Source organism: Ranitomeya variabilis, chromosome 4 (assembly GCF_051348905.1).
Source record: "Ranitomeya variabilis isolate aRanVar5 chromosome 4, aRanVar5.hap1, whole genome shotgun sequence".
Lineage (NCBI taxonomy): Eukaryota > Metazoa > Chordata > Amphibia > Anura > Dendrobatidae > Ranitomeya > Ranitomeya variabilis.
In genome coordinates this window covers 500,975,419-500,990,413 of record NC_135235.1, presented here as the reverse complement: position 1 = coordinate 500,990,413, position 14,995 = coordinate 500,975,419, and the positions used below count along the sequence as shown (strand labels likewise).

At 43.9% G+C, this 14,995-nt stretch overlaps 1 protein-coding gene across 2 annotated transcripts in view; it reads right to left on the bottom strand.

Annotated features, from left to right (window-relative positions):
* BRCA1 (BRCA1 DNA repair associated) overlaps positions 1–14,995 on the bottom strand; it is a 220,792-nt gene that overhangs the window by 192,382 nt on the left and 13,415 nt on the right. The window lies entirely within an intron of this gene.

Sequence of the window (14,995 nt, the reverse complement as noted above, 5' to 3'; positions counted from 1 at the left end):
CCTTTACATCCTGCCATCACGAATAGCTGATCGGCAGGGGTGATGGGCGCCAGAGCATCAAGCGATCCGGATGATAGGTCATCAATATGAAAGTAGTGTAATCCCTTCTTATAATCATCTTTATGTGGTATTCACACTTCAGCAATCAGTCAGTATTTTATATCTGCGAGTCAAAACCAGGAGTAGAATGAAAAAAAAAGTAAAAATATAATAGAAATTAATGCATCGCTGTCGAGTTTAGGCCTCACTCTTTGTCTTGCCTATAATGCAGTTACTCCCCGTCTCAGCCAAAGGCTGAGATTGGAATAATCCTTTAATTAACAGATTGCAGAACGGTTTATACAGAATCAAAAATAAACCATACCAGGTTATCTCATCTGACAGCAGCATGATGTATGGACAGAGACCCTGATTCCAGCGATGTTTCACTTACAGGGCGTTTGCTGCAGGTTTGATAAAAACACTTATTTGCAACCAGCTGTCTGAATGCTGAGCTCTGTATAACCCCGCCCACAGCAGAAATCTGCCAATCAGTGGTGGAGGCGGGGTTACACAGAGTAGGAGAACTGAATGGCTTGAGACTCCTGCTGCTCCTGCTAACACACTGGTTTTATTGAAATAACACACAGCCCAGTAAGTGATCCATCACTGGAATCAGGGTGTCCTTGTAAGAGGGTGAACTGTGGTCCCACTGAGAGGGCACTAGGACCCTGTGGTTTTTGTTTGCTGCAGCAGAGGACAGACTCTGCAAAACCCCGAGAGACAATGTGTGCTGGGGGGTGGGGTCTGGTGTCTCGTGTGTAAAGTGAAATAAGGAAGTGAGAGCTGAGAAGAGAAAGGCGGGAAGAAAAAGCAGAAGCTGCTGTGATATAGCAAAGAGACTGTGTGTGGATTTTACTGCGAGTTTGTTGGAGAAAAAGAAGCTATTGAGAGACTTTTCATCGCTAACGTTTTCCTGGAGAAAAGCTGACCTTTTGTTCAACTCTGTGAGAGACTTTTGTTGCTAGCGTTTTTCTGGAGAGGAGCTCACCTTTTATTTTGAAAGACTGAAACTTTACTGCAAACCCACTACGTATTTGGGAGTCTGTGGAGTACCTGTGCATTGAGTGGAGAGACAAGTCTGGACAGATTGCTGATACAGAGACGGACGGGTTGTCGTGGAAGCATTCCTAGGAGCTACAGAAGAAGAGACAACATCGTGAGGCCACTAACTAAGTCCCCGGCGTTTGGGCTCGGCATCGGCCGATAAGACAAGAGGAGCTTGCTGCAACTTATTGGCGCTGAAGATATGGACTGGCTGCAGCCTGTGCGGATTCCTGCCTGAGAGGAGATCTATCTCAGGATACGGTACCATAAGTTATAGATACCCGGGTATCCCTGCGCAGAGTGTTTAATTGTTACTTTAGAGGTGTATCTCATATTAGAGTTGTGTAAGTTATACTCAGTGTGCCGTTCCAGGGGCTCCCTTGATAACATACATTCAATTTACACTTGTTCCTGTTTTTAGTTGACCGGTTAGGTAAATTTCTTATTAGTCTTTTGTAGCATACAGTTCTCAGGAGACCTTGGAGTGGCACAGTGATTTCAGCTGCTGCTGAGCTAGTGTATCTTTGGGGTGCATCTGCCTTAACCCCTTCACCCCCAAGGGTGGTTTGCACGTTAATGACCGGGCCAATTTTTACAATTCTGACCACTGTCCCTTTATGAGGTTATAACTCTGGAACGCTTCAACGGATCTTGGCGATTCTGACATTGTTTTCTCGTGACATATTGTACTTCATGATAGTGGTAAAATTTCTTCGATATAACTTGCATTTATTTGTGAAAAAAACGAGTATTTGGCAAAAATTTTGAAAATTTCGCAATTTTCCAACTTTGAATTTTTATGCCCTTAAATCACAGACATATGTCACGCAAAATACTTAATAAGTAACATTTCCCACATGTCTACTTTACATCAGCACAATTTTGGAACCAAAATTTTTTTTTGTGACGGAGTTATAAGGGTTAAAAGTTGACCAGCAATTTCTCATTTTTACAACACCATTTTTTTTTTTAGGGACCACATCTCATTTGAAGTCATTTTGAGGGGTCTATATGATAGAAAATACCCAAGTGTGACACCATTCTAAAAACTGCACCCCTCAAGGTACTCAAAACCACTTTCAAGAAGTTTATTAACCCTTCAGGTGTTTCACAGGAATTTTTGGAATGTTTAAATAAAAATAAACATTTAACTTTTTTTCACACAAAATTTATTTCAGCTCCAATTTGTTTTATTTTACCAAGGGTAACAGGAGAAAATAGACCCCAAAATTTGTTGTACAATTTGTCCTGAGTACGCTGATACCCCATATGTGGGGGTAAACCACTGTTTGGGCGCATGGCAGAGCTCGGAAGGAAAGGAGCGCCATTTGACTTTTCAATACAAAATTGACTGGAATTGAGATGGGACGCCATGTTGCATTTGGAGAGCCCCTGATGTGCCTAAACATTGAAACCCCCCACAAGTGACACCATTTTGGAAAGTAGACCCCCTAAGGATCTTATCTAGATGTGTGGTGAGCACTTTGACCCAACAAGTGCTTCACAGAAGTTTATAATGCAGAGCCGTAAAATAAAAAATCATATTGTTTCACAAAAATGATCTTTTCGCCCCCATTTTTTTATTTCCCCAAGGGTAAGAGAAGAAATTAGACCACAAAAGTTGTTGTGCAATTTGTCCTGAGTACGACGATACCCCATATGTGGGGGTAAACCACTGTTTGGGCGCATAGCAGAGCTCGGAAGGGAAGGAGCGCTATTTTACTTTTCAATGCAAAATTGACTGGAATTAAGATGGGATGCCATGTTGCGTTGGGAGAGCCCCTGATGTGCCTAATCATTAAAAACCCCCACAAGTGACACCATTTTGGAAAGTAGACCCCCTAAGGAACTTATCTAGATGTGTTTTGATAGCTTTGAACCCCCAAGTGTTTCACTACAGTTTATAACGCAGAGCCGTGAAAATAAAAATTCTTTTTTTTTTTTTCACAAAAATGATTTTTTAGCCCCCAGTTTTGTATTTTCACAAGGGTATCAGGATAAATTGGACCCCAAAAGTTGTTGTTCAATTTGTCCTGAGTACGCTGATACCCCATATGTGGGGGGGAACCACTGTTTGGGCGCATGACAGAGCTCGGAAGGGAAGGAGCGCCATTTGGAATGCAGACTTAAATGGATTGGTCTGCAGGCGTCACGTTGCATTTGCAGAGCCCCTGATGTACCCAAACAGTACAAACCCCCCACAAGTGACCCCATATCGGAAACTAGACCCCCCAAGGAACTTATCTAGATGTGTTGTGAGAACTTTGAACCCCCAAGTGTTTCACTACAGTTTACAACGCAGAGCCGTGAAAATAAAAAATCTTTTTTTTCCCACAAAACTTATTTTTTGGCCCCCAGTTTTGTATTTTCCCAAGGGTAGCAGGATAAATTGGACCCCAAAAGATGATGTCCAATTTGTCCTGAGTACGCTGATACCCCATATGTTGGGGTAAACCCCTGTTTGGGCACACGGGAGAGCTCTGAAGGGAAGGAGCACTGTTTTCCTTTTTCAACGCAGAATTGGCTGGAATTCAGATCGGATGCCATGTCCAGTTTGGAGAGCCCCTGATGTGCCTTATCAGTGGAAACCCCCCAATTATAACTGAAACCCTAATCCAAACACACCCCTTACCCTAATCCCAACAGTAACCCTAACCACTCCTCTAACCCAGACACACCCAACCCTATTCCCAACCGTAAATGTAATCCAAACCCTAACCCTATCTTTAGCCCCAACCCTAACTGTAGCCCCAACCCTAGCCCCAACCCTAGCCCTAACACTAGCCCTAACCCTAGCCCTAACCCTAGCCCCAACCCTAGCCCTAACCCTTGCCCTAACCCTAACTCTAGCCCTAACCCTAACCCTAATGGGAAAATGGAAATAAATACATTTTTTTATTTTTTTATTTTTCCCTAACTAAGGGGGTGATGAAGGGGGGTTTGATTTACTTTTATAGCGGGTTATTTAGCGGATTTTTATGATTGGCAGCTGTCACACACTGAAAGACGCTTTTCATTGCAAAAAAATATTTTTTGCGTTACCACATTTTGAGAGCTGTAATTTTTCCATATTTGAGTCCACAGAGTCATGTGAGATCTTGTTTTTTGCGGGACGAGTTGACGTTTTTATTGGTAACATTTTCGGACACGTGACATTTTTTGATCGCTTTTTATTCCGATTTTTGTGAGGCAGAGTGATCAAAAACCAGCTATTCATGAATTTCTTTTGGGGGAGGCGTTTATACCGTTCCGCGTTTGGTAAAATTGATAAAGCAGTTTTATTCGTCGGGTCAGTACGATTACAGCGATCTCATTTATATCATTTTTTTTATGTTTTGGCGCTTTTATACGATAAAAACTATTTTATAGAAAAAATAATTATTTTGGTATCGCTTTATTCTCAGGACTATAACTTTTTTATTTTTTTGCTGATGATGCTGTATGGCGGCTCTTTTTTTGCGGGACAAGATGACGTTTTCAGCGGTACCATGGTTATTTATATCAGTCTTTTTGATCGCGTGTTATTCCACTTTTTGTTCGGCGGTATGATAATAAAGCGTTGTTTTTCGCCTCTTTTTTTTTTTTTTCTTACGGTGTTTACTGAAGGGGTTAACTAGTGGGGCAGTTTTATAGGTTGGGTCGTTACGGACGCGGCGATACTAAATATGTGTACTTTTATTGTTTTTTTTATTTTATTTAGCTAAAGAAATGTATTTATGGGAATAATATTTTATTTTTTTTTCTTTATTTAGGATATTTTTTTATTTTTTATTTTTTTATACACATGTGGGGAATTTTTTTTTTACTTTTTTACTTTGTCCCAGGGGGGGACATCACAGATCATTGATCTGGCAGTGTGCACAGCACTCTGCCAGATCTGCGATCTGCTGTGCAGGGCTGCAGGCTTACCAAGTGTCTGCTCTGAGCAGACACTCGGTAAGCCACCTCCCTCCCTGCAGGACCCGGAAGCCGCGGCCATCTTGGATCCGGGACCTGCGGTGAGGAGGGAGGTAGGAGACCCTCGGAGCAACGCGATCACATCGCGTTGCTCCGGGGGTCTCAGGGAAGCCCGCAGGGATCATGTTTGATCGCGGTGTGCCGGGGGTTAATGTGCCGGGGGCGGTCCGTGACCGCTCCTGGCACATAGTGCCGGATGTCAGCTGCGATATGCAGCTGACACCCGGCCGCGATCGGCCGCGCTCCCCCCGTGAGCGCCGCTGATCGGTGATGACGTACTATCCCGTCGGTGGTCATACGGGCCCACCCCACCTCGACGGGATAGTACGTCAGATGTCAGAAAGGGGTTAATATTCTCCATATTACCTTTATTATTTTGCCTTTGAGTAAATACAGTTGGAGATTTCTGCCTTGGTCTTGGTTTGTGACTCACTGGATCTTATTCGGACCTCTGGTCATTACATCCTCACCTACATCATGCTGTTATCAGATTACAAAGCAAAAAAAATGTTGACAGATTCACTTAACCCCTTCCCGACACGCACCATATATATGGAGCCACGGGAGCTGTGTTACCTCAAACCGCTGTATATATACGGCACCATGATCGCACGGGCTCACTCTGAACGCCACCGCGATCAAATGCGGGTATCAGCTCTATAAATAAGATGGCCGCATGATCACCCAGAGAACGAGCTAATACGTCTCCTTTCTGCATATCAGACGCTAATCTTATGTTCTGCAACACAGAAGCATAGCAGAGTATTAGATAAGCGATTTCTCAGTAGAAAGTTCTTGTCCCATCCTGGGACAATGTAAAAAAATAAATAAATAATAAACATTGTAAAAGTATTTTAAAAAAAAAAAAAAATCGTCATCCAATAAAATACATTTACGGTATGTAAAAAAAAAAAAAAAAAAAAACATTTGGTATCGCCGGACCCGAAAAGACTCAACCTATAAAACGATCCCATTAGTTAATTCCTTTAGTGAACACCTCTAACAAAAAAAAAGAAAAAGTGGAGTACACCGTGATAAAGAAGAATGTAAATAAAAATGATACTGATAACGTTATCTTGTCCCACAAAAAAAAAAGTTTTAGCTCTCAGAATAAAGCAATGTAAAAATAAATTATTTTTACTATAAACATTTTTATTGTGTAAAAGCGGCAAAACAAAAAAAAAAATAAAATAGAAATGCGATATCACGGTAATCATACTGACCAGAAGAATAATGTTGCCTTATCAATTTTACCACATGCGGAACAGAATTAAAAAAGCTATTTCTGATTTGTTCATTCTGCCTCCGAAAAATCAGAATAGAAAGCAAACAAAAAATATCATGTGCGCGAAAATGGTACTAATAAAAGCCACAACAGGACTGTCAGACAAAACATTGAAAAATTATAGCTTTCAAAATATGGCAATGCTAAGACTTGTTTTTGAAATAAAAAGAGTCTTTTAGTGTGTGACAGCAGCGAAACACAAAAAAACAGATATAAATCTGCACTGACCTGAAAAATAAAGTCGTCTAATCGCTTATTCTGCTTGAAGAACATAAAAAATAAATCAAACCAATTCTTTACCTGCTGTTGATTTGTTCTTTCTGTCTCCTAAAGACTGCAGTAAGGCTCATCGGATATTTATCCTGGGTTCTACGTTGAGCGCTTACATTGGGGTTTCCGTGTAAATCACGGAAATACGTGATTGAGACGGAACTACCGACGAAAGATTCCCTATAATGAGGCAGATGGAGGCACTGTGGATGCCATGTGGACCCTATAATCCAACGGTGTCTGTCTTTTTAGGCGTGTATAAAAGCGCGGCCCACCACAATTTTGAAGGACATCGCTGAACAGAGGCCAGAGTAGCTATGCTGCCGCATTATAGGGAGTGGATCTCTCGGTGGTTTCATCTGTCACGTCACTCTGAGATTTAGATGGAAACCCCGATGTAAGTGCTCATCGTAGAGAGCAGAATAGATGTGACCCCAAACGTTATGCAAGATGTTCCCAACAAAAACTTCAGCTAAATCCACAAACAAAAGCAAGTCTCCACTGAGATCCGTGATCTGTTAATGGAAATATAGGGGTCTTCCACGTTACTAGTGGAACAAAGGCGCTATAGCTCCTCGCAACCGCCCCATAGCCCCACCACCCAACCCCAAAAGAAATTCAGCAAACTCTGCACTCCCAAATCCAAATGCCCCCCTAATTTCTGAGTCCCAGCGTGCCTAAACCACATTTAACATCCACGTTTGGCATTTCTGTAGTGATGAGCACCCGCCTAATTTCCAGGTGCACGTCTTCCGAAGCATGAGCTGGGCACCACAACGCACTGGGCAACTTGATATACCGGGCACTACAATGGAAGTTTGCAATTCGCACTCAACATCCAATGCTGCTTGTTACTGGAAAACACCAATGGAGTCAAAATCGTCACTACATCTGTAGATAAATTCCCAAAGGGGTATCATTTCCAAAATGGGGTCACTTGACCGGGTGATTCTGCTCTTCTAGCACTTAGGAGCTCTGTATTTGGAGTTCTGTAAACTATTCCTGCAAAATCTGCACTACAGGAGGAAAATAGCACTGTGTCCATCCCGAGTCTCACCATATGGTTAAGCAAGAAATTGTGGGACAAATTAAGGTGCCATTTTTACCCATTTCCCAGTGTGAAAATCTTAAGGCTATGTGCACACGATGTAGATTTTGCTGCGGATCCGCAGCAGTTTCCCATGAGCTTACAGTACAATGTAAACCTATGGGAAACCAAAAACGCTGTGCCCATGCTGCAGAAATGCAGCGGTTTACATTCAGCAGCATGTCAATTCTTTGTGCGGAATCAGCAGCGGTTTTACACCTGCTCCATAATAGAAAACCGCAGTGGAATCCGCACAAAAACCGCGGTAAATCCGCTGGAAAAACGCCGTGTTTTTGCCCTGCGGATTTATCAAATCCGCTGCGGAAAAAATCTGCAGAGGACCATTCTACATGTGCACATAGCCTAAATCTGGGGCTAAAACAAAATTTTGGTGGTAGAAATGTAATTATTTTTTCATCACTGCCCAATGGTATAAAATTCTGTGATACACCTGTGGTGTCAATATGATCATCTAGGGATGCAGTGAATTCATTGAGAAGTGTAGTTTGTAAAATTGGGTCACTTATGGGGGATGTTCTGTCGTCCTGGCACCCTCAAACCAATCCAGCAAAATCTTTACTCCAATATGGCCCTTCTTCTCTTATGAGCTTTGCCTTGTGCCTTAAAAGTAGTTTTCAACAACATGTGGGGTATTGGTGCACTCAAAAAATTGCTCAACAAATTTTGGGGTCCATTTTCCCGTTACCCTTGTGAAAATGAAAAAAAAAAAGGGGGCTAAACCATTTTTATGGGAAAAATGTGAATTTTTTGTTTTCTATGAAGAACCTGGTAGGTTAAAGGTGCTCAACACATATCTAGATATGCTCCCTGAGGGGTCCAATTTCCAAAATGGTATCACTTGTGAGCAGTTTTCACTGTATAGGCACATCAGGGGCTCTTGAAAGGCGACATGGCGTCCGCTAATTATTCCACCAAATTTTACATTCAAAAACTCAAATGGCGCTCCTTCCCTACCGAGCTCTGCCATGCACCAAAAGAATAGGTTGGAGAAATTGCACAATATATTTTGGGGGCCATTTTTTACTGCTTCCCTTGCAAAAATGAAATAAATTGGGTAAAAAAATAAAAAAAAACACAAATGTTCATTTTTTCCTTCCACATTCCATTAATTCCTGTTAAGCAACTTAAGGGTTAATAAACTTTTTGAATGTGGACACATGTGGGAAATGTTATTTATTAACTATTTTGTGTGAGCTCTCTTGATTTAAGGGCATAAAAATTGCAAGCTTGAAAATTGCAAACCAATCTAAATTTCTGGTGTGTGTGTGTGTGTGTGTGTGTGTGTGTGTGTGTGTGTGTGTGTGTGTGTGTGTGTGTGTGTGTGTGTGTGTGTGTGTGTGTGTGTGTGTGTGTGTGTGTGTCTTGCCTCCTATTTTTGTTCCTTTTTGGTCATAGATATTATATAATTTTCTTTTTTTAAGATTAGTTATCATTTACTGGTTGCGTAATGGCACATCATATAGCAGTTTTAAATGTTTGTTTAGTATTTATCGCAATGCATATCCCGCGTGATGTATGGTATGTTATGCCGTTTACCGATCAGATTAATTGATTTTATATTTTGATAGGTCGGCCGTTTCTGAACGCGGCGTGTGTGCGCGTCTTGAGCAAGCGGTAAATCAATTTATTGTCAACATATTTTACACTAGATGGTGGCCCGATTCTAACGCATCGGGTATTCTAGAATATGCATGTCCACGTAGTATATTGCCCAGCCCACGTAGTATATTGCACAGCCCACGTAGTATATTGCACAGCCCACGTAGTATATTGCACAGCCCACGTAGTATATTGCACAGCCCACGTAGTATATTGCACAGCCCACGTAGTATATTGCACAGCCCACGTAGTATATTGCACAGCCCACGTAGTATATTGCACAGCCCACGTAGTATATTGCACAGCCCACGTAGTATACTGCACAGCCCACGTAGTATACTGCACAGCCCACGTAGTATACAGCACAGAGCCACATAATATACAGCACAGAGCCACATAGTATATTGCCCAGCCACGTATATTGCCTAGCCACGTATGTGACAGGTTAAAAAATAAAAAATAAACATACTCACCTTCCGAGGGCCCCTTGTAGTCCTGTCGGTCCCAGGGTTGGTATGAGTGCAGGTCCTGCGATGACATCACGGTCACATGACCATGACGTCATGGCAGGTCCTTCTCGCGTAGGACATGTGATGACGTCGCGGTCACATGACCGTGACGTTGTCAAGGTGAAAATATATTTTCTTATATACCTTTGTACTTTTATATATTTTATACTGTGAAACAATAAGTTTTCCCCTGCTAATGCAAATGTAATTGTATTTAAAGATGGCCGCCAGTGTTCAGTTTCGTTTCAGTTTAGTGTCCGAAGGCTTAAGATTCATTTCCTCAGAAACGAAACTTAAGGAATGTGAAGAAAAGGAGGAATCCACCAGAAGACGTCAGAACAAATCAGAAAGACTGGATGCTAGCTTAAACCCCGCCTAATGCACGCCTTCCCCTAACACTCAATATAGTATTGTGTATTTTAGAATAAAGTCAGTTGTTGTGACCGTTGCAGACATGAGTAGATGCACGGGCATTCAATTGAGATTGAATCAGCACCTTGTCTGAGTCATTCTTACCCGGTACCAAATGCTCGGCTCATACTTTAATTTGGAATGACTGGTGAAGGAAGGGTATATTGTTGTTACGACCCCGACAATTGGCAGCCCAACGGGGGGTGTGGCCAGCGATCCGAGACCCCCTGGACCCATGCCTGGATGTCTGTGGATGATACCCGTAGTGGCTGACCTCGAGGACTGATCACCCTCCGCACACGGTAAGTGGCGATCATATACATTGTATGTGTCACACTTGCTAGTGTCTCAGCCGTTATTGGTTTGTCTGTGGTCTCCTTGGGTCCGGGAGGTGACCGGTCGAGTGGTGAGACCGAACGCGATCCTGTGCCACGCTCTGAACCAGCAACTGAGAGACGTCGCATTCTGTGCGTCCTCTGTACACCACACCTCCTCCACCGGTCATTGTACTCCATTCAACCATCCTACCCGTGACTATTGTCTAGTAGTGAAGTGGAGTGAAAGATTGAGCTAGTTGTAGATTGTGGGGCGGCTTAGAGAAGGGATAGGAGACGCAGCCTCTGTGATATTGTACCAGCTAGGTAATTAAGACGTCCCGGAGGGGGACCACCTGTATTTCTGTGGAGGGCTCTCACTAGGAGACCGCCTCCCGACGGTTTGGAATATCGTGGCAGGATAGCCTGTTAATCACTGTTGTTCTAGTTTAGGGACAGGAAATATTGAGCGCGAGGCTCTTTTCCTAGTACGTTGAACGCGAAGTTCCATGGTATAGAACACCGTGTTGGTATCGCTGCCAGTGGCCTACTGCAGGAGGACATAGTATTCTGTGAGTCATGCTGCGTATCTTAAAGCAAAAGAAGTCTGTGCCCCCACAAGTTAGATGAGGATGCTGTGGAAGTCAAGACAATGGTCACGGGAGGGCAAGAGACAGTCAAGAAGCTTATCTGCGAGTTGCGCGAGGCTTAAAGAACAAAGGATGAAAATAGGTTGATGGAGAGGAAGGATCAGATAATGTAGAGCCCGTGTTTGGTTATAAAATGCCTGTGAACTGTGATCTTACAGATTGTAAAATGTCCGCCGTGCCACTGATGATGAAAATGTAGTCCCAGCCACCGCCCTGTAATGGCGGCGGAAAGAGCTTTCCAGAAGCGTAGGTGTGTCCTGTTTGTGTTGTGCAGAATCCAACCTGGGTGGAAACCTGCCGTGTGTGTGCGTACGGGCCGTCCTTGGGGCTCCGCCCAGACCACGGAGGATCATAGGAAAGTTTTGTAGAAATTAAGTCTGAAAACTGCTGCAATTTGTGACTTTGTAGAAGATACGGAGCTTTGTATCAGTGCTGTGTAGTAGAGGGGAGGAGTGAGCGGACCGGTGTGGGATTTCTCCTTTTTCCTCATCTGTGCTACGAACTTAGAGAAAGGGGGGCAAAGATCTGGGCTTTTGTGTTCTCCCTTCTGTGCCGACTCGCTGAGGAATGCAGTACTAGATGGGAGGGGGCATGTGAATCCCTGCGCGACCTGCTTGCAATTTTTCCCCTCGGTGCTGCGGGCTAGAGGGACGGGGAACCATGTATTGCATTCCAAAGTTTTCTCTGTCCTTGGTTTAGTACACGCTGAAAGATTTGTGTTTAAAGCAATAAGTACTGTATGAAATTGGAAGTGAAACAGACCTGTGCTTAGTCTTAGAGGAAATTTGTATCAGTGTAATTGAAAGATTGGTAAAAGGCACCAATATATCCTGGACTGCCGAGAAGTTCTATGGGCGTCTTATGGTAGTATTTAAAGATCTGGGATTTTCACTGTAATAAAAAGCCTATTCATACCTTTTTGTAGTAGACCCGATATTGAGATTTCCACTCCGGATGATGCATTGCAAATAGTAAAAGGTTTTCAAAAGAATTTAGCCCAGCAAGAAAGGCAAGGGTTAAATCACTAGCCGTAGTGATTCTTGCTCGCTCACTGGCCCCCACCGCTGCAGCTGCGAGATCAGTGTTTCTTATCTCCATGTAACAGACTCCAGCTTCTGCCCCTCCTTCGTACACGTGAGTCCAGCTTCACATTCCAATACGCCTTTAACCCCGTATGGGAATTTCACTACCTCTCAAGCCTCGTCATGTCAATTCTCAGACCAAGAGCTTGTTTTAATCCCAGCCCAGAAAGGCCCCTAGACCTCCTCTTCTCGTGAAACTTTCACACCTCAGAGTTCCCAAGTTCTTTTCTCAGTGGGGTAAGGGGACATAAATACCCACCAGATAGGAGCTATAGTAAACCCAGCTAACTCTACCCTGTCATATAGAGGTGGTTTGGCCCAACAGATAGCTAAAAAGGGAAGCCCAGCCATAGCCCAAGAGTGTCAGGCCTACCTTGCCACTTATGGCCCCTTGTATCCAGGAGACGCTATTGTCCACCCAAAGAGGGAATTTGCCCTGTGATATAGTGTTACACACCGCAGGCCCTAGATACTGATTACAAGACACCCGAGCACTGCCGTACAGTATTGCAGACTGCCTTGCAGACAGAGCTCACCTATGCAGGACATGCTACAGGTGTGCTGATTCAGCTTTATGGAAACAAACAGAGATCTGTTGCTTATTACAGCGGCCGCCTGGATACGGTGGCAAGAGGAAGTCCCTTATGTGTTTGGGCTGTGTTGTCTGTCCAGCTGTTGCTACACAAATCTTCAGAGATTGTTTTGGATTATCCACTGATGGTCCACACCCCACACGATGTATATAGTATCCTTAACCAGTTATAACCTAGCCACATGTCCATGGCTGGACAGCTGCGACTTCAGTGTGCTAATGTGACTTTAAAAAGGTGCACTGTCCTAAACCCCGCTACTCTTCTCCTAGTTCCCCTGGATCCAAAGGGGGGAGGAGTAGGTGACATGAAGGTGACATGAAAAAGGACACTCTTTTTCTTTCTAGAATGGATCCAGAGGAACAAGATTAGGTTTCCAAACCATATGATTGTCTAGAATTGATGTCTCAGGAAACGGCTGGTCTCTAGTGTGCCTATTCTAATGCTGATTTTGAGCTTTTTGTAGATGGATCCCGTCACCAAGATGACCAAGGACGCTTCTGTACCAGATATGCTGTGGTCTCAGAGCATGAGGTAATCAAGGCAGAGTCAATGCCAGCTCATATGTCTGCACAAGAAGCAGAGCTCATAGAAACGTGCAAACTAGCAGAAGGTAAGACTGTAAATATCTACACTGATTCCAGGTATGCTTTTGGCATTGCACACGATTATGGGCCTATCTGGAGAGCCAGGGCTTTCCTGACAGCAAATGGCCACCCCTTTAAACGTGCTGAGGCAGTCCAGCAACTTATGAATGCACTACAGCTTCCCACCCAAGCAGGCATCATAAAGGTAAAGGCACATACCAAAGGCACTGATGGACGGACAAAGGGTAACGCACTGGCAGACCAGGCTGCCAAGAAAGCAGCAAGCACTCCTGTGGCCTCTCGAGTACATCACCTAGACACCCCACCATCTCCACTTGTGTTGAAAGACATCTTAGCCCGGTTACAAGAACAGGCAAGTAAGGAGGAGAAAAATAGGTGGCAAAAGATAGGGGCTTGCTCTGATACCGTCACTGGACTATGGGGGAGGGGTGAAAAGGTCTGCCTACCACAGGTACTGTACCCAATGATGGCACAGGTTCTGCACGGGAATGTCCACCACTCGAAGACGGCCATGTGTGACACCCTACAGAAACAATGGATTGCCCTCCGGGTTTTCCACCTGCGCAGAAAGCCAGGTACAGAGCTGCATGATATGTGCCACACATAATCAGGGTAGGACAGTGAAAACCCCATCCAAACACACTCCCCGGCCCCTTTACCCATTCCAGAGACTGCAGATTGATTATATTCAGTTACTCAGGGTAGGGATGTATGAGTATGTGTTGGTCTGCATTGATTTATTTTTAGGTTGGCCAGAGGCCTACCCAGTTGCCAAAGCTACGGCTGAGACAACGGGGAAGAAACTGATGGCTGAGATCATATGCAGGTATGGAGTTCCTGAAGTCATTGAAAGCGATCAGGGTTCCCATTTTACTGGAGAGATCATGTCAGAGGTAATGGCAGCACTGGGGGTAAGTCAAGCATTGCATACTCCATCCGCAGAGTAGTGGAAAAGTGGAGAGACTAAATGGAACTCTTAAGCCTAAAATCCAGAAGGCAATGACAGAGACTGGTAAACCATGGACAGAATGCCTTCCTCTAGCTTTGTTTTCAGTAAGATATACCCCAAACAGGAAGACAGGACTGTCACCGTATGAGATTCTGTTTGGCAGGAGCCCCAATATTGAATGTTTCTTTCCACAACAGTTGCAGCTCAAGTACCAGGACTTGACTAGCTATGTGCAGGCCTTACATGGACACCTTGCCAAAGTGCATTTAACTGTCTTCAGTTCTCTTCCAGACCCAGACAAGGTTCCTGGACACCATCCCTTTGTGCCAGGAGACCTGGTGTATGTGAAAAAGTTTGTGTGCAGAGATTGTCTCCAGCCGAGATTTGAAGGACTTCACACGGTGATCCTGGTCACCCCCACTGCAGTAAAACTTGAAGGAAAGAGCACCCGGATACACGCCTCACATTGTAAAAGAGACCGAACCAGTGTTTAGTCACAGTAGTGACTGAAGGGAAATGTTGCTGTTGTTTTTGATCCTGGAAATGAGGGCTATCCTCGCCCCTACCTCTTCGGCCC